Source organism: Leucopleurus acutus (assembly GCF_964270905.1).
Source record: "Leucopleurus acutus genome assembly, chromosome: 9".
NCBI lineage: Eukaryota > Metazoa > Chordata > Mammalia > Artiodactyla > Delphinidae > Leucopleurus > Leucopleurus acutus.
In genome coordinates this window covers 68,658,432-68,678,166 of record NC_139144.1, presented here as the reverse complement: position 1 = coordinate 68,678,166, position 19,735 = coordinate 68,658,432, and the positions used below count along the sequence as shown (strand labels likewise).

The 19,735-nt window shown below is 40.6% G+C and overlaps 1 protein-coding gene across 1 annotated transcript in view; it reads left to right on the top strand.

The window, feature by feature from the left end:
- The first annotated feature begins 1,488 nt into the window (after positions 1-1,488).
- The window catches only part of ELMO1 (engulfment and cell motility 1), a 495,322-nt gene continuing 477,075 nt past the window's right edge, over positions 1,489-19,735 (top strand). The window contains exon 1 of the mRNA XM_082847008.1: positions 1,489-1,586. The gene's annotated coding sequence lies outside the window, so the exon portion shown is untranslated. The remainder of the gene's footprint in view (positions 1,587-19,735) is intronic.

The window sequence follows — 19,735 nt, the reverse complement described above, 5'->3', positions numbered from 1 at the left end:
TGTCCCTGTGCCTAACAGGGAGAGGCTCTGCATAAATGTTTGTAGGTTGAATGAATGAATGAGTGAAGTGGGACCTTTTCTGCATGAAGAAATGAATGCAATTTACCTCTATGGAAAACTTGTGTGAGTAGGACCTAAGGAATTGTATTATTTATCCGCAAAAGCATTTCATCTGTCTTCTTTTCCTTTCTCTATATCTCATCTCTGTAAATGCATCTCTGTGAATCTGCTGTCCTTGCCATCATTACAGTTCCCCCCCCCAAGGGGGAGGCAGAGCAGGGGGGCACTGTTTGTGATAGAGGGCAGAGAAGGTACAAACCAAGATATGCCCAGATCCTCCCTAGCTCAGCCAGTCCTTGGGTTAAGCAGGCCAATCTTCATGGACTTGTGGGGATTTGAACACCACACACAGACACAGACACAGACACAGACACACACACACACACACACACACACACACACACACACACACACACACACGTGGAGGGGGGGGGGTATTGAACATTACCAGCAAAGGGAGAAACCAAAATCAGGTACCACTCAATGACATTCAAGGGAAAGGATGTAGCATCACTTTTCCATGATGTTCTGCCAAAAATTCATAACCTGAATTTAATCAGAGGAAGCATCAGACAAAGCCAAATTGAGAGACTTTATCCAAAATAAACAGCCTTAAAAACTGTTAAGGTCAGAAAAATCAGGGAAAGACTGAGGAAAGTGTTTTAGAATAAAGGAGGCTAAGGAGACCTAACAACTGAAAGCACTGTGTGATTCTGATCCTTTTGCTATAAAGTACATTCGTGGGACATTTGGTATAATTTGAATGGGGTCCAGGAGCAAATGCAACATGTATTCAATGTTAATTTCCTGATTTTGATGCTTGTGTTGTGGCTATGGGGGAGAATGTCATTGTTGTAGGAAATGCTCACTAAAGTATCACTGAGTGATGGGGCTTCTGTTTGGCAAGTTACTTTCAAGTGTTTCAGAAAGAGAGAAAGGTTTTTGTACATGACTTACAATATTTTTTGGTGAATTTGAGATTGCTTGAAAATTAAAAAAAATTTTTTTTAAAGAAAAAAGTTAAGAAACCAACTTGGACTTTTTCTCATGGACAAGTTGCCTTGATGAGATTCGATCTGCATTATATGCTGAGGGAAATGTGCAGAAGAGGGGCCTTGGTGTTCCTTGAGAAGATTTAGGGGTGGAGACGTGGTGAAGCCCAGGGTCATAGCCAAGAGCAAGCCTGCATCTCAGCAGCTCTCAGCAAGTGAAAACAGACTCTGAAGACAAAGACTGTCAGCTCTGGGAGAGCAGAGCGACCTCCCAGGAGCAAGTGCAATTAGCAGGTTTCTGGGGACTGGGGAGCAAGATGCCAATTTGATGATTTAGTGTGAGAAAACATACTCAGGGCCATTGGCACTCTTTGACTAGCGGATTTCCTCCCTGTTGCAGACTTCAAGGGGGAAGCCAGGTGGCAATCAGGAGACTGCTTGGTAAATAAGGAATCACAGTGAGAGGAGCTGACCAGTGTGATCAGAGCGTCCAGAGGCAACCGGCCAGGGCAGCCTGATTTCTGCATTCTGCACGTGAGCCTCGCACTTGGCAATGCTACGTGGAGGCGTGAGTCTGGGATGGGGCTCGCCCTCCCTTGGGCAGAGCTGGGGTGGCCTCCCAAGCTTCAGTTTTTGTCTGCTTTCATGGTTGGCCACCTCTCCGCGTGTGTTCTTTCTCTAGATACGGTAATAGCCTCAGCCAGGCTGTGGACCCCTGAATGTCTTTGCTTGTGTGTGATTCTGTGTTGACTCCTTCTGGGTTGATTTCCCACGTTCACTCTCAGGGACATATACTCTCTTCATTCAGGTTCCTTAGAGATCCTTCTTGCTGCTACTGGCCACATGAGAACTGTGTTAGCGAGAGACTGCACTCTAGAGTAGCAACTTCCCTCTTCCTGTTTTTATTTATTTTTTTAAGTCTGCAGCCATGTGAAAGGAAGGAAAGACTTTTTTTTTTTTTTTTTTTTTTGGTAAAGAGGCTTACCTGCTTGGAATATCGTATTATCCTCTGACTTCCCTGGGTTGCAGGCTTTCTTTTAAAGATTTAGCCCAAATGGATATCTATTCCCTGTTGAGGCCAGTGTGCCCTCCCCTGCTATGAACCAAAGGAATTCGGTTCCTTGGTGCAAAGTCCATGCACGGCTGTTGGATGTGGGTGGAGATTACAGTTCACTTTCTACAACTGAGTAGTGCTGTCTCAGGGGTGAGACCCCACCCCTCCCACCCCTGCCCCTTCAATCCCCCCTCCGCTGGAGGGTTTGCTGTTCTTTTTCCCATAGGTAGCCATATCTCCTCCAGGTACTTGAAGGCCCCGGGCTACTTAGCCCTGGGACCTGTGGTCCCAAATGGCTCCTTATGTAAAAGCCGTTTGTTTCCTGGTGAGTGTTAACGCCAGTTGCCTCAACCTTGAGGCTGTTGAGTGCTAGAATCTGTTTTTGAAGAGGTGCTGGAAACCCGAAACCTGGCATGCAGGTTAAGTCTGCCTGCGGCCCAGAAGCAATGGTTCTGTATGGCTCATTGGTTAGAGACCAGCCAAGAGGGTCTGGGTCCTTCTGTGAGTGATGAAGACCATGGGAGCCCTCAGACATGAACCCTGTATTCTTCAAAGGAAGGTTAGAAGGTTGTTTTGATTTTTACAAAGGAAACACACGTACATATATGGACTGGCCCACACTGGTCTAACTTCAGAGTCCTCAATTTAGTGTAATTTTATATTTTGTTTACCCCTTTGCCCATACCACGATAAAGTCTTTCATACAGATGCCTTTATAAATAACTACTCCTTTTCCAGAACATGCCTGATTTGCATTTCTACACTGTGGACGTTGAACCACGTGTTCAGTTGGGGTGTCTAGCAACCCCATGTAGTTGCTACACGCTCACTGGGTCAGCTGTTGAGTCCTGGCTTGGCCATCTGTGCTCTGTGGCAGATGTCGGACCATCCTCTCATCTAAAAGTGCTGCCTCATGAAGAGCTCGTGGCCCTTAGCACCTGGCGGACAGAAACACTAGCTTAGAGGGTGGAGTGGTGAGCACCTGCAAGGCTCAAGGAACAGAGACTTGGTTTCCATTTGTAAACAAAACAAAACCAAAAGCCCCATGTGAATTTTGGCACCAGTCTTTGCCATCTGTTTGATTTTTTTACTGGGTCAGGCGCTGTGATGAGTACCAACCTCTGCGGACCAGTGAAAAGGATTAGAAGTAGAATCACCTGAAAGATGGCATTCAGAGCAGGTAGGGCCTGTGGTCTGCTTAGGGACGTATAACTTCACTTGCGTTCTGTCTCTAGTCCTCCTTGCATCTGGGAGTAGGGGCTGGGGTGGCGGGGAAAGGCAGGCAATAACAAGAAATGTGTCCCTTGGGGTCTCCTACTAAGCTGTGCCTCTGTCAGTCAGATTTCCTATTTGATGGAAATAGTTCTGCCCTCTCCAGCTCTGCCAGGCATCCCCCTTGGAGAGAGGGGTGGGAACTGGATGTGAAACTGATGTGAAACTGATCCCATTCCTCCAAGTGGCCAAGTGGCTGGAGGCTGACAGCTGTGTAAGGAAACGCTCCCTGTCATGGGCTTTGGGTCCCTGCTCAGTCAAAAGGCAGACTTTTTACTCCCAGTGACAGCTGCAAAGTACAGATTTCTGGTGGGGCGCTAGCTCTGAATTCCAAATACCATTTGAGTTTCAAAAGCGTCTACGTTTCCATGTCTGTGGTGCTCTTTTACCACTTGGCACTGTGATAGCCGATGCACGGCCATCCGCTTTTACTAAGAATTCTAGCCAAATGATTGGCGGAATGAGAGCACAGGTGATAGATACTTAAGGCTTTGCTCCTTGGGGGATGAAAGTGGTGCGGAATGTGCTCTGAATTTCAAGAGATGAGAAAGGTGGGTGGTATGGGGAAGGAAGGCGATGAGATTTTGGAAGCTGGGTGACGCCTGTGAGGCTGTGGAAAACATGTATTTCTGTTTGCAATGATTAATTTTTGTTTCAGAGAGCAGCTCTCCCTACTGAGGGTTGCATGTGCCAGAGAGTTAATAAAGGATCCTGGGGACACCCGTGCTTCATGCTTTATGCATGCCCGTAGGTGGAGGTGGAAGCATTTGGATCTAGTACAACTTGACAGTCTATTTCCTATGGTTGAGGGATGGCTGGATTCGCTAATGTAAGAGCAGGTTCTGGAGACTAGCCCTTCGCCCAAGCTGTCATTCTTGCCGTTAATGCAGGATGGACGGTGTTATCTTTTAACTTTGATAATTTGTGACTCAGAGATTCTTGCATAGCCGAGATGTTTTAACGATGGATTAAAGTATACAGATTTCAAGTAACAACTTCTTTGCTTCTGTTTGAGGCAATACACTTGACTGTCCACATTCATGTCAACGCAGTGGTGGAAAATAAATCTCAGTGTTTTAAAATAGACTTTTAAAAGCATTACCAAGACTACTCAGTGCCTTTAAAAAAAAAATCCTCCTCCTGAACTTTGAAAGTCTTTCTCTCCGAACATGAAGGAAAGGTCTTACATGGCTGTTTTGCTTAATGTGGGCTGGTTTTATTTTGGACTCTTTGAAACCCAGCATGAAGGCTAAAATTCTGCTATGTAGAGAAGTAAAAATGAAAGAAATGGTGAGGTTTTGGTTGTGCTAAATTAAAGTGACAAGGTATAGATAACAGGGCACGGCTGTGTCCACAAATTAGCCCTCTCTAATTTACTGCTGTGGAAAGTACTGCTTTGGTGTCGCATTGTAATTTCTTTCTTGAATTAAAAGTTTTAAAAAAAGAAAGTCTACTTTGCTCAAAAGAGGAAACCTGAAAAACTCAAGCCTTTCAGTATTTAAATGGCCTGTGGTTCCCTGTGTGCAGGGAACTATTTGAGCAAATCCTGCTTCAAAAATATGTAAATTACATGGTTTTATTTTTAGAAGCCATACTATGTGTTGCATTGTTTTGTGTGCTACTTAAAGTTATCCTTTTCCAAAGTTTTTGTTGTAATTCAGAATGTATTTTGCGTTGAGCAGGTGGCAGCTGTATTTTGTGTGGTCTCTTGTGTAAATACGGTACCACGTCATGTACAGAATAGATTTCTGATGGCTGGAGGGTGGGGCCGGAGTGGGGGGGAGAAGTCCAAGGCTCCCTTCTCCAACTTCTGTTCAGTTCTACGCAATAACTCGATACTGGTGGGGAGCCAGGATGACATTTGGTTTCCCCAGTCACAACATGTCTTGCCCCAAATTATGATATTCTTTTCCCCAAAGTCAACTTCCCAGAAGGCTGAAATGTCATTTTGCAAAATGTGGTGGCACATGAACTATTTTATTATATTACAGAAAATCAGCTGCACAGATTGCAGAACAAAAGTCAGGATTGTTTATCACAACACTTTAAAAAATTTGCAATTTATGATCATTTGTCTTTTGTTTTCAGTTTCTGTGGGTATTTGCTCAAGGAGAGACCCATGACTCCACATCAGACCGTCCATTCCTGGGTGCTGACACTTTCACCCTCCTTTGAGGCTTTAATTCGTCATGACTCATTCCACACAAACATCTAAGATGTTTCCTAAAGTGTGTTCCACAGATCATTAACAGATGTTTTGTTTAAAGGGTTCCACAGTCAAATTTGAGAGACACTGGGAAAAACAAAGTTAAAAGACTGCTTTACTGAAGGACTTTTCCAGGGCCTTTAACAGACAAACGTGCATGTGAATTGTCAGGACAGTAAGTTCATCTTCTTGCTGTGTCCTCACCTGTGGTCTCTTTTGAAAGGGCACCAATCTCATTCTTGAGGGATTCACCTTCAGGAGCTAATCACCTCCCCAAACCCTACCTTCAATACCATCACACTGGGATTAGGTTTCAACAGAGGGAATTTGGAGATGCAGACATTCAGTCTGTAACATGATGGTTCAGTGAGAGGCTGTGTATGAAGGCATTGACTTCAGGGCCTGGGAGACCAGCGTTAGACTATTGGGAGACATATCAGGAAACCTGCCATTCTCTTCTGCAACCCCTTCCTCCTCAGTGGGGCTCCCTAGACAGGAATAATCTGCCCTGCTACCTTATGCCTGTTATCCAAACCTTGATTCCTCTTTCCTTATTCCTCTCTTCCTCCCCAACAGTCTGCTCATAACAAGCCCAACATTCAATAGGCTTCCAAGGAAAAGGAAACCTGCATTCTTTGTTTTTTAAATTGTTTTTCTTTTTTAAATTAATCTATTTTTTTGGCTGCGTTGGGTCTTCATTGCTGCATGCAGGCTTTCTCTAGTTGCGGTGAGCAGGGGCTGCTCTTCGTTGCACTGTGCGGGCTTCTCATTGTGGTGGCTTCTCTTGTTCCGGAGCCTGGGCTCTAGGCACGTGGGCTTTCAGTAGTTGTGGCACGTGGGCTCAGTAGTTGTGGCTCACGGGCTCTAGAGTGCAGGATCAGTAGTTGTGGCGCAAGGACTTAATTGCTCTACTGCATGTGAGATCTTCCCAGACCAGGGATCGAACCCATGTCCCCTGTGTTGGCTGGCAGGCGGATTCTTAACCACTGCGCCACCAGGGAAGTCCCAGATAACTCAATTCTGTACGCAATACTGGGTTGGCTCCCAGACCAGGGAAGCAAATTCTTTGTTTTTGTACAATAAAGGAAATAATTGGGCCAATTAGTGAAATTTGAATAGGAAATCATATACTAGTGTTGTATCAGTTTTAATTTCCTGACTTTGATAATTGTGCTTTGTTTATGTAAGTGAACTTTTTTTTTTTTTTTTTGCTGCGCTGCACAACTTGCAGGATCTTAGTTTCCTGACCAAGGATTGAACACATAATCTTGGCAGTAAAAGCTCGGAGCCCTAACCACTGGACCACCAGGGAATTCCCTGTAAGTGAATGTTCTTGATCTTCAGAAATACATGTTGAAGTATTTAGGGTAAAAGGGCATCACGTCTACAACTTATTCATATACAGTTATAGGGGAGGAAAAACTATTCTTTTTCCATTATGTTCCTAGTTTCTCCACTTGGGGCCCTGCAAATTAGACTGAAAAAGACAGAATAATGAGAGAAAAACAAGTAAGTTTATTGACATAAGCATGCATACACAAGGGAGAAACTCAGTGATGAGTGACTCAAAGGGATGGCTAGGACTTGGGTTTGTATAGCATTTTAATAAAGAACAATACATTTTAGAAAAGTGATGGGACAAAGGAAAGGGGCTGTAGGTTTCCAAGGGTGGCAGACTGTGGGAAGGTATATGTATGTGGAAACTAATGGAAGGTAAGGGTCAATTTAATAAGGTTCGTTTGTGCAGGTCTACCTGGTGCCACCTCAACTTGGGTGTTAAGGTTGTTATTCTGTTTTCAGGCAGATCAGCAGAGGGCAGAAAGCTCATCCTGTGTCTGCTTTTTAAGAAATTGCCTTCAGTCAAAACAGTCCTTGTGATAGAGTGGCGCACTTCGGGGTGGTGTACTCTGAACTACCTCACAATTCAGAAAAAAGTAATAATACAAAAAAGAGATAAAACGTTAGTATTTGGGGAATCTGGGTGAAGGATATACTTCATATTCATCTTGGAACTTTTTTTAATTGAAATATACTTGATGTACAATTTTATATGTTACAGGTGTACAATACAGTGATTCACAATTTTTTAAGATTATACTCCATTTATAGTTATTACAAAATATTGGCTATATTCCCCAGGTTGCACAATACATCCTTGTAGCCAAACTTATACCCAGTGGTTTGTACCTTCTACTCCCCAACCCTTATATGGCTCCCCCCCACCCCCACTGGTAACCACTAGTTTGTTCTCTATATCTGTGAGTCTACTTCTTTTTTGTTATATTCACTAGTTTGTTGTATATTTTAGATTCCATATATAAGTGATATCATGTAGTGTTTGTCTTTGTCTGACTTATTTCACTTAGTATAATGCCCTCCAAGTCCATCCAGGTTGTTGCAAATGGCAAAATTTCATTTTTTTATAGCTGAGTAATATATGTATATATATGTTTTATATATGTATATATATACATATATATATATATATACACACACACATATATATATAATACATTTTCTTGATCCATTCATCTGTTGATGGAAACTTAGGTTGCTTCCATATCTTGGCTACTGTAAATAATGCTGCTGCTTTGAAAGTTGGGGTACATGCATCTTTTCAAATTAGTGTTTTTATTTATTTTTTGAATATATACCAAGGAGTGGAATTGCTGGGTCATATGGTAGTTGCAGTTTTAGTTTTTGAGAAACCTCCATACTGTTCTCCACAGTGGCTGCAGCAGTTTACATTCCCACGAACAGTGTGTGAGGGTTCCCTTTTCTCCACACCCTCACCAACACTTGTTATTTGTGGTTTTTTCTTTCTTTTTTTTTTTTGCTAATAGGCAATCTGATAGGTGTGAAATGATATCTCATTGTGGTTTTGAGTTAGACATTTCCCTGATGATTAGCAGTGTTGAGCATCTTTTCATGTGCCTGTTGGCCATCTGCCTGCCCTGTCTGGAAAAGTATCTAATCAAGTCTTCTGCCCATGTTTAATTGGGTTGTTTATTTTTTTGATCATTTTGGAACTTTTATGTAAGTCTGAAATTATTTCAAATTGTGAACTCTAAATTGAGTTTAGGAGAGAACATTTAATTTTCTCCCAAACTTCAAAACCATTTCTAAGCTAGTAGTCTCTAAATAGTAGGAAGAAGGCTCTTCTTTTTTTTTTTTTTTTTTTGCGGTACGCGGGCCTCTCACTGTTGTGGCCTTTCCCGTTCTCCCGTTGTGGAGCACAGGCTCCGGACACGCAGGCTCAGCGGCCATGGCTCACGGGCCCAGCCGCTCCGTGGCATGTGGGATCTTCCCGAACCGGGGCACGAACCCGTGTCCCCTGCATTGGCAGGCGGACTCTCAACCACTGCGCCACCAGGGAAGCCCGGCTCTTCTTTTTTAAGTATAAGGCAAGTGATTTTGAGATTGCCTTAAATTCATATCAATTAGCTAAAAATATTTCAGACATTATACCTTCTATCCACAGAGTAGTGTGAGTCTTGACATGCTAACAGAGCCACTTAGCATAAAGTGGACCAGTAGGAAGTATTTTTCTAATGCTGAATTTGTAAATAGTCTTAAATAGTCTTTTAAATTCTTAAATAGAACACTAGTCTGTAATTGAAGATATTTTTACTCATACTGTTCATAAACTTACAGGCTGATCTCAACCCTTGTCATTGAATGTGTTTTAAAAGAGTAAATAAAAATGTACTAAGAAGTGAGAAACCGTAGAGGGGATTTCCTGAAAAGTGAGAGTGATCATGTACTGGAAGCTTGTTGAAGAGTTTTTCCTCCCCTGTGGACTAGGAAGAGGCACAGATACTTGATTTCTCATGGTCTACATGTCAATATACCTGGACATTAGTCTGTGGATGATTCAAGTTTTGACTCTTAAAAATATTTATAGCCCCACAAATTTACAGTTTTTATTGATCTTAGGACCTACATCCCATTGTGAAATCACCCATTGTTATTACAAGTAACTTGGGACTCCCTTGTGAATTGTCACTTATTAGTAGCTAGTTCCTGCAGTTTAACTCTGCAGTAGTGTAGAGTCATAGATTGCTAACTACTTTTTTACAGATTTGTATCCATTCTGTGAAGAAGAGTTTTGCCTCTCTCTGTACTTTCCAGTGGAACTTTGATAAACTGACAATCTAGGAGTCTTAATAATTATAACTAATCTAGCTAGAGTAATGGTACCCTGCTTTAGAAAGAACAGTTCTTTTCTTGGTGATACTGATCTAATGAATGGATGTAAGCTGTGAAGTTGGACATTTTTTCTGGGGTCTGTCCTCACTCTAACGTATCTGTATAACCTTATACAAGCTACAGTCCATCCTCATTTTTGGGGGCTTCCATAGTTGTGAATTTGCCTGCTTGAGAGTAGTAACCTCAAATCAGTGCTTTTGTAGTCATTCACAGACATGAACAGAGCAGTGAACATTTGGAGTTACCCAGTGAACAAGTCCCCAGTTGAAGTCAAATAAGGCACTCTGCCTTCTTTTTTCAGCTCTTGTACTGTAAACAGATGTCCTTTTTTCATAGTCTATTTAATGCCATGTTTTCCACATTTTTATGCTTTTTGTTTGTAATTTCACTGTTTAAAATTAGCCCAAAGCACAGTGATAGAGAGTTCTCTGTGTTCCCAAGTGCAGGAAGCCTATGCTATGCCTTAAAGAGAAAATATGTATGCTAATTATCTTTGTACATGCATGAGTGACTGTGTTGTTGCCATGAGTTCAATGTTAATGAATCAACAATATATATTAAATGAGGTGTCTTTAAACAGAAACACACATGAAACCAAGTTATTTATTGATTGGCTGAAGGAAGTGTTGTGGCCAGTCACTAGCTCGAGGAAACGTAATTCTGCATTTCCCCTTGGAGCAGTGGTTCAGCATTTGCTAATTTAGTGTTCATGAAGACTCTATAGAGCATTACTACCATGAATAAGGAGAATTGACTCCTTATTTGATCTCTCCAAATCTCAGCTTCCTTATAGGTAGAGTGACTATATTACTCATCATAAAGCCCAGAACGAAGGTTAGAATTTATCAATCGTTATCCTAGTTCAACAGGTGCAAACAAAGACTGTGTTTGCACACAGTCTATATGCACACAGACTATATGACCTGTGTGCACAGTTTGCACACAGACTATATGACCCAGCAGACTGGGTCATATAGTCATCCTATCACAGGTAATGTGGAGATTAAAATACCTAACTGCAGTAGCATTCAGCAAATATTTCTTGATCCTCTCCTATGGGGCTGGGTGTTATATTGGGGGATAGCTATCAGTGGTAAACAAAACCACCATGTCCCCTGCCTGCATAGAGTTTACTGTCTGTTGGAAGAAGGGACATGAATGAATAAGCACACAAATAAGTATATCGTCACATGTTTTGACTGATTCTATGAAAGAAAATTACAACCAGTTCTATAGGTTTTAATTGTAGAGAATATCTAATTTTGAAGTTGGGTGTGTTGACTGAAAAAAAATGCACAACCTAAAATTGAGAATTATGTTTTACTCGGTGGACTTTCTGAGGACTCAAGCCCAAGAGGCAGCCTCTCAGATAGCGCTGAGGGACTGGTCTGAAAAGGAAAGAGAGGAGCCAGGATATATAAGAGTTTTTGCAACAAAAAGCAGGGAGTCAGAACATCAAAAGATTACTGTTAATTAAAGAAAACCAGACATCTCAAGTTAATGAATTCAGCACTCTTCTGTATATGGGAAGATGGAAGAGTCTGGGCTCACTGAAATCATTCCTTTGATATGCACCTTAGATATCTGGAGCCAGCATCCTGTTCTTTCCTGTCCTGAGCCCCCTCAGGGTGCACTGTTGGGGTCCGCTGTAGTGGCTGATGACTTGATGGCTGCAACATTCTTTTTTTTTTTTTTTTTGCGGTACGCGGGCCTCTCACTGTTGTGGCCTCTCCCGTTGCAGAGCACAGGCTCCAGACGCGCAGGCTCAGCGGCCATGGCTCACGGGCCCAGCCGCTCAGCGGCATGTGGGATCTTCCCGGACCGGGGCACGAACCCGAGTCCCCTGCATCGGCAGGCAGACTCTCAACCCCGCGCCACCAGGGAAGCCCCCCAAGTGTAGACTTCTAATGTCGCAGTTCTTATATGTACACATCTGAGCTCAGCTGCTGCCCGGGTACAGGCTCCCTCAGCCAGCATGACTGGATTGTGGACAAACTCTCCAGATCCTGTTTTTGAACTTGGGTTTTACTTCTGACTTTTCCTTCTGTCTTTGGGACCTGCTGGGTGGAAAACTTTTCCTCTACCCACTTAGGTTGGTCTGGGGCTTGCCCATTAACTGACAATAGCCAGATTAAAAGGAGAAAAGAGAAACCTTATTTACCCGTGCTTGGCAGTAGTACTCAGTAAGGAGTAATTTGTCAAATATTCAGAGGTAAAGATCTATACACCAATTTAAGAAAAAAGGGTAGGGGGCTTAGAGCTTCAGTGGGAAAGTATGGAAAGTTCTGTTGGACTCCTTGATGTTAATGGAAGCAGAATTCATACTTTCTGGTGGTAAGGGTCACTCTTCCCTCTGAAGGGGAGGTCAGGGTCAACTGTATTATGAGGAGGCTCTGCTCTGAGTTTAGATAATTTTTTTTCTGTAGCTGTTGATTGTTTTGATGTTTTCAGTTTAAAGTAATTTTAATACCACTTTGTTGGGCTATTAATTAATCCCTTCAAACTCTAGGTTTCCTTTTGCTCAGGACAATCCCTACCCATCTGAGAGTCTAATAAGTTGAATGTCAAAAGGAAGGGTTCTGGGTCCCTTTTTTACTGGCAACTCCTCTATCCTTATGCAAATTTACCCATCTTCTCCCCTTTGAATGGCTCTGCCTACCGAGGATTGTTGGGAGGGGTAACCCTTTCAGGTCACAGAAGGTCATGGCCCTCCCTTTCCTGGGGAGGTACTAGTGTTTCATCCCTCATTTGCATAACTGTGTGAGGCCACAGAGGTGACTCATCCCTGAACTAAGATCTGTTTCTAGTGACCTAAGTTTGCTGACCCAAAGACAGACACATGGCCTGGCAGCTTCCCTTTCTTGAAACTTTAAGACCTGCCACATCCTATGGATATGGAGATTTTTAGCTAATGGATAATTAAGGGATGCTGTGAATTAAAGGCTCACGGATTTCTTGCAACTTTTTTATCTTGGATAAACAAAAATGTTTAAAAAACAGTGGTTATAAGGCCAGGTCTCTGTTCAAAGGTGTAATCCTAAACCTTGCTGAGCTGATTCAGCCTTTCCCTCTTGGGCTGCATGAACTGGTCCTTTCTGATTAGGAAAAATTTGATATCTGGTTACTGGTTCATAAAAACAGAAAGATTTTCCTTCTTTTTCAGTTACCAAGTTTTTAGCAGGGAAATGGTAACCTGTTAAGGTGTGATTATGTGTGCTTTTGAGTACTGCTTTGCTTCCAAGGAGAGAAACTGTTAGAGGCATCCGGGAGATAGGAACAAAGAACCAAAAATTACTATGTAAAGCTTCTAGATTTTTTTTTAAACAATTAAGTAATGTTCTTTTTATCTGGCAAGTGATAATGATGCCCTGGATATATAGTATATTGGGCTTTTGTAAGACTTTCAGAAATTTATTATTAAGTTTTTGGGCAATGTGGAGAAATGGGAGCTAGATGCCTATACAGTTAGATACAAATGGTTGTATAACAACAGCAAAGCTTCAGCAGCCACCTCCTCCTTCTTCCTTCCTGGACTGCTTGGGTGTTCAAGGCACTGGCCTTCAGCCAGGACTCACTGGTATACTGGTCCCTCATGGCCAGAGTCCATTCTGATTGGTCACCGTGCACCCTGTGTCTGTGTTAAATATTTTAAATGTGATCTTAGGGTATAACCTACAGCTCTTGGGAAAAGCAGGCTGAAGCTGGGCCAGGGCCATATGAGCTCTTTGGGAACGTCATACGTGGTACCCATACCCCAGCTATAATTGAAACGAAAAATAAATCATAGTGTCAGGAAATCCAACACAGTGCATATTTTCCCATGATGTAGACTTCAGCTTTCTGTTTAGAACTATTAAGTAACAAATTATGTTTTATTTTCTCATTGATTGGATGCTCCTGCTTTGTTAGTGCCTTAAACATGAACCTTTGCTGAGCTCGGAGTGGGCCTCCTAAGGCAGCAGGGAAAGGAGAGAACTGGGGATTATGCATTGATTCTACTTACATTTTGAGCTTCTATTGGTAGTTGCCTCGGCTTAAAGTGAGTAAAAATTGTTTGCATAGCCATTAAGCATTTATGATACTGTGTAAAGTTGTTTTTTTTAAAAAAAGCATTGCTTAAATTAAAATAGCACCATGAGCAAATAAGCCTTAGACTTCTTGTAATAAAATAAATGAAGCAAAATACTCAACAGAGGCATTTGCCACAAAATGTATATTTATTAAACGACCACTTTGCATATTGGCTTAGTTACATTATTTGCTTTTGGCTTTAGGGTAAATAAGCGTGCTTTTGGCAGAACAGACCTCCCCTAGCGCCATCTTCTGTTTTACACCCGACTCTCCTGCTGTCATATGAAATGCTGACTTGCAAAGCTGGTGATGAGGCGGGATTTGAGGTGATGATATTTGGGGTGATCTTTTCCTAGAGATGTTACAGCGTGCTGTGACTGTTTCTCAGCACCGAGAGTCTGGGTGGAAGACTAGCAGATCTTTACAAACCTCAGGATGGGCTTCTAGCTTCATTTGCCATCATAAAAGCCTGTCTGACTGGGGAGATGTCTCATGATAATCTCAAGCTCCCTTCTGCTCTATGCCAGGTTGAAAAGAAAGATAATTATGAAAAAAAGAGTGATGGAGAGAAGCGCCAACTGCCAGATCCCTTAATGAGTGAAGGATTTATCTAGAAACACAGCTGAAAATACCCATTAAATGTGTAAACTAGACTGAAGGGATTGACAGAAAGTAGACGGACAATTATTTATTGAATTACTGCATTTTTATTAGTTTGAAATGCACTTGCATATGTTCCAGTTAGCCCTGGGGAGGAGAGAAAAGTATATTAGTACAATTCAAAGTTATAAAAAATGTTAATTATTAAGCTGCTATCACTTTAAAAATGAGATGTGTAGGTTAGGGTTGGATGGATAGAAAGAGAAATCTATAGAAAGTTCTATTTTGGAACTACCAGGCTTTATGACCTTAGGAAATAAAGATAATAAACATTTATTGAACATTTATTGTGTGCCAGGTTCTCATGGGAGCACTTGGCATCATTTAATCATCATAGTAACCTTATGAGGTAGCAGTATTATTCCCGTTTTACAGACGAGTAACTGAGGCCTGGAGAGCTTAAGGGAAGGTATTTGGCCAGAGTCACCTGGCTAGTTAGTGACACAGTCAGGATTCCAACCTAGGCCCTCTGACCTCAGAAGTTATGGTCTTAAACATATGAAGATATGTTTCTTGCCTCTGTCATTTAACTTCTCTGGGTAGTTTTCTTATTTTTAAAATTAGGGGGCTTCCCTGGTGGCTCAGTGGTTGAGAGTCCGCTTGCCGATGCAGGGGACGCGGGTTCGTGCCCCGGTCCGGGAAGGTCCCACATGCCCCGGAGCGGCTGGGCCCGTGAGCCATGGCCGCTGAGCCTGCGTGTCTGGAGCCTGTGCTCCGCAACGGGAGAGGCCACAGCAGTGAGAGGCACGCGTACCGCAAAAAAAAAAAAAAAAAAAAAAAAAAAAAATTAGGGATCAGGACTAGATTATTTGTGATTAATCAGAGATTTTTGAAACTAGAAGCTCATTGCTTTGTTTTTTTGTTTTTTTTTAACTGAAACTGAGAAGAGCCAATGTTCATCCTATACTCAATACAAAAGGTCAAGAGAATGACTAAAGGGCAATTACTAGCAAGTATTTGTAGCGACTTAAGTCATTTCAGGATTTTACTTTTGACAGTTACTTTTTATTAGTTTTAGTAACAGGGACATGGAAAAAAGGTATTTCTGAGCCTACATCTCAACTGCTTTCTCATTTCTCTCTGTATGAACCCCACCCCCAGCCCATCATCCCCCGGACTAGCTAAATAATCACACGACAAGCCATCAACTCATCAAGGGAGTGATGCAGGAGGTGCATGAGAGGAGGAAATTTCAGGCAAGGAATAAGGAACATGCCACTGATTAAGAGAATCAGGAAGAAACAGCAGTCATTCTGTCCTGTTCAAATCTGAAGGTTTTTAAAGTCTACAGCAGTAGAAAATATGCTCCTTACTTCTTTAGGAAAGAAACTATTTATTCTTTACCAGATTATAGATTCCTCTGTGTTATGCATAGTTTCTTAACACATAGCTAAGTTAAATATATACAGGAAAGTTTAAAGGTACTTCCAATGTTTATTAATTAGTAAAGGAATGCATCATTCTTTTGTTATTATGCTAAACTTTGGCCTTTCACATAAGTGAAGTTGCTAGGTAAGTAAATACCAAAATTTAACATTTTTTTTTTTTATTCATACAGAAAGTCACAAAAAATATAATCATCCTCATCGGTTCACACAGTCCCATGTAATTAATTTTTTTCATCTTGATCTTTTGTTAGCACTTTTATGAATTCATCAGTTTTCCATCAGAGTTCTGAAAATGCTTATTCATTCAGTTCAGCAGTATAGTCAGTTACAAGATACCTGTACTTGTCAGAGTCTTTTCCATGAATTCCTTGAAATGAAACCCTTTTATAGGAACATTTTTGCAAAAGCATCAGAGTACACCCAGAACTGTCTGTAAATGACAAAAGACTTAAAAATGACCACGGTTAAAGTCTTGATGAAAGTTCATAATAATACAATTGACAAGGAAATTTAGTTATTTCTGAAATATACATTTTAAAGTAATAACTAGAATTATGACATAACATTATGCCAGAACATATAAGATTTTTAGGAATCTCATGTAATGTCTGAAACATTTATATTAACATATTTCCATACAAATAACTCAAAGAAAGTTTAGTATTAGTTTTTTTTTTAATTTTCTAATTTAATTTAATTAATTTTTTTATACAGCAGGTTCTTATTAGTCATCAATTTTATACACATCAGTGTATACATGTCAATCCCAATCACCCAATTCAGCACACCACCATCCCCTCCCACCACGGTTTTCCCCCCTTGGTGTCCATACGTTTGTTATTTACATCTATGTCTCAACTTCTGCCCTGCAAACCGGTTCATCTGTACCATTTTTCTAGGTTTCACATGCATGTGTTAATATACGATATTTGTTTTTCTCTTTCTGACTTACTTGACTCTGTATGACAGTCTCTGGATCCATCCACGTCTCAACAAATGACTCAATTTCGTTCCTTTTCATGGCTGAGTAATACTCCATTGTATATATATACCACATCTTCTTTACCATTCGTCTATCGATGGGCATTTAGGTTGCTTCCATGACCTGGCTATTGTAATAGTGCTGCAGTGAACACTGGGGTTCATGTGTCTTTTTGAATTATGGTTTTGTCTGGGTATATGCCGAGTAGTTGGATTGCTGGAACATATGGTAACTCTATTTTTAGTTTTTTAAAGACCCTCCGTACTGTTCTCCATAGTGGCTGTATCAATTTACATTCCCGCCAACAGTGCAAGAGGGTTCCCTTTTCTCAACACCCTCTCCAGCATTTGTTGTTTGTAGATTTTCTGATGATGCCCATTCTAACTGGTGTGAGGTGATACATCATTGTAGTTTTGATTTCAATTTCTCTAATAATTAGTGATGTTGAGCAGCTTTTCATGTGCTTCTTAGCCATCTGTATCTCTTCTTGGGACAAATGTCTATTTAGGTCATCTGCCCATTTTTGGATTGGGTTGTTTCTTTTTTTTTAATATTGAGCTGAATGAGCTGTTTATATATTTTGGAGATTAATCCTTTGTCCGTTGATTTGTTTGCAAATATTTTCTCCCATTCTGAGGGTTGTCTTTTCGTCTTGTTTATGGTTTCCTTTACTGCGCAAAAGCTTTGAAGTTTCATTAGGTCCCATTTGTTTATTTTTGTTTTTATTTCCATTACTCTAGGAGATGGATCAAAAAAGATCTTGCTGTGATTTATGTCAACGAGTGTTCTTCCTATGTTTTCCTCTAGGAGTTTGATAGTGTCCGGTCTTACATTTAGGTCTCGAATTCATTTTGAGTTTATTTTTGTGTATGGTGTTAAGGAGTGTTCTAATTTCCGTCTTTTACATGTAGCTGTCCAGTTTTCCCAGCACCACTTATTGAAGAGACTGTCTTTTCTCCATTGTATATCCTTGCCTCCTTTGTCATAGATTAGTTGACCATAGGTGCGTGGGTTTATCTCTGAGCTTTCTATCCTGTTCCATTGATCTATATTTCTGTTTTTGTGCCAGTACCATATTGTCTTGATTACTGTAGCTTTGTAGTATAGTCTGAAGTCAGGGAGTCTGATTCCTCCAGCTCCGTTTTTTTCCCTCAAGACTCCTTTGGCTATTCAGGGTCGTTTTTGTCTCCATAGAAATTTTAAGACTTTTTGTTCTAGTTCCGTAAAAAATGCCATTGGTAAATTGATAGGGATTGCATTGAATCTGTAGATTGCTTTGAGTAGTAGAGTCATTTTCACAATGTTGATTCTTCCAGCCCAAGAATATGGTATATCTCTCCATCTGTTGGTATTATCTTTAATTTCTTTCATCAGTGTCTTATAGTTTTCTGCATACATGGCTTTTGTCTCCCTAGGTAGGTTTATTCCTAGGTATTTTATTCTTTTTGTTGCAGTGGTAAATGGGAGTGTTTTCTTAATTTCTCTATCATATATTTCATCATTAGTGTATAGCAATACAAGAGATATCTGTGCATTAATTTTGTATCCTGCAACTTTACCAAATTCATTGATTAGCTCTAGTAGTTTTCTGGTTGCATTTTTAGGATTCTCTATGTATAGTATCCTGTCATCTGCAAACAGTGACAATTTTACTTTTTCTTTTCCAATTTGTATTCCTTTGATTTCTTTTTCTTCTCTGATTGCCGTGGCTAGGACTTCCAAAACTATGTTGAATAATAGTGGTGAGAGTGGACATCCTTGTCTCGTTCCTGATTTTAGAGGAAATGCTTTCAGTTTTTCACCATTGAGAATGCTGTTTGCTGTGGGTTTGTCGTATATGGCCTTTATTATGTTGAGGTAGGTTCCCTGTATGCCCACTTTCTGGAGAGTTTTTATCATAAACGGGTGTTGAATTTTGTCAAAAGCTTTTTCTGCATCTGCTGAGATGATCATATGGTTTTTATTCTTCCATTTGTTAATATGGTGTATCACATGGATTGATTTGCGTGTAATGAAGAATCCTTGCATCCCTGGGATATATCCCACTTGATCATGGTGTTTGATCCTTTTAATGTGTTGTTGGATTCTGTTTGCTAGTATTTTGTTGAGGATTTTTACATCTATATTCATTAGTGATATTGGTCTGTAATTTTCTCTTTTTGTAGTATCTTTGTCTGGTTTTGGTATCAGGGTGATGGTGGCCTCATAGAATGAGTTTGGCAGTGTTCCTTCCTCTGAAATTTTTTGGAAGAGTTTGAGAAGGATGGGTGTTAGCTCTTCTCTAAATGTTTGATAGAATTCACCTGTGAAGCCATCTGGTCCTGGACTTTTGTTTGTTGGAAGATTTTTAATCACAGTTTCAATTTCATTGCTTGTGATTGGTCTGTTCATATTTTCTGTTTCTTCCTGGTTCAGTGTTGGAAGGTTAAACCTTTCTAAGAATTTGTCCATTTCTTCCAGGTTGTCCATTTTATTGGCATAGAGTTGCTTGTAGTAGTCTCTTAGGATGCTTTGTATATCTATGGTGTCTGTTGTAACTTCTCCTTTTTCATTTCTAATTTTATTGCTTTGAGTCCTCTCTCTCTTTTTCTTGATGAGTCTGACTAATGGTTTATAAATTTTGTCTATCTTCTCAAAGAACCAGCTTTTACTTTTATTGATCTTTGCTATTGTTTTCTTTGTTTCTATTTCATTTATTTTTGCTCTGATCTTTATGATTTCTTTCCTTCTGCTAACTTTGGGTTTTGTTTGTTCTTCTTTCTCTAGTTCCTTTAGGTGTAAGGTTAAATTGTTTATTTGAGATTATTCTTTTTTCTTGAGTTATGCTTGTATAGCTGTAAA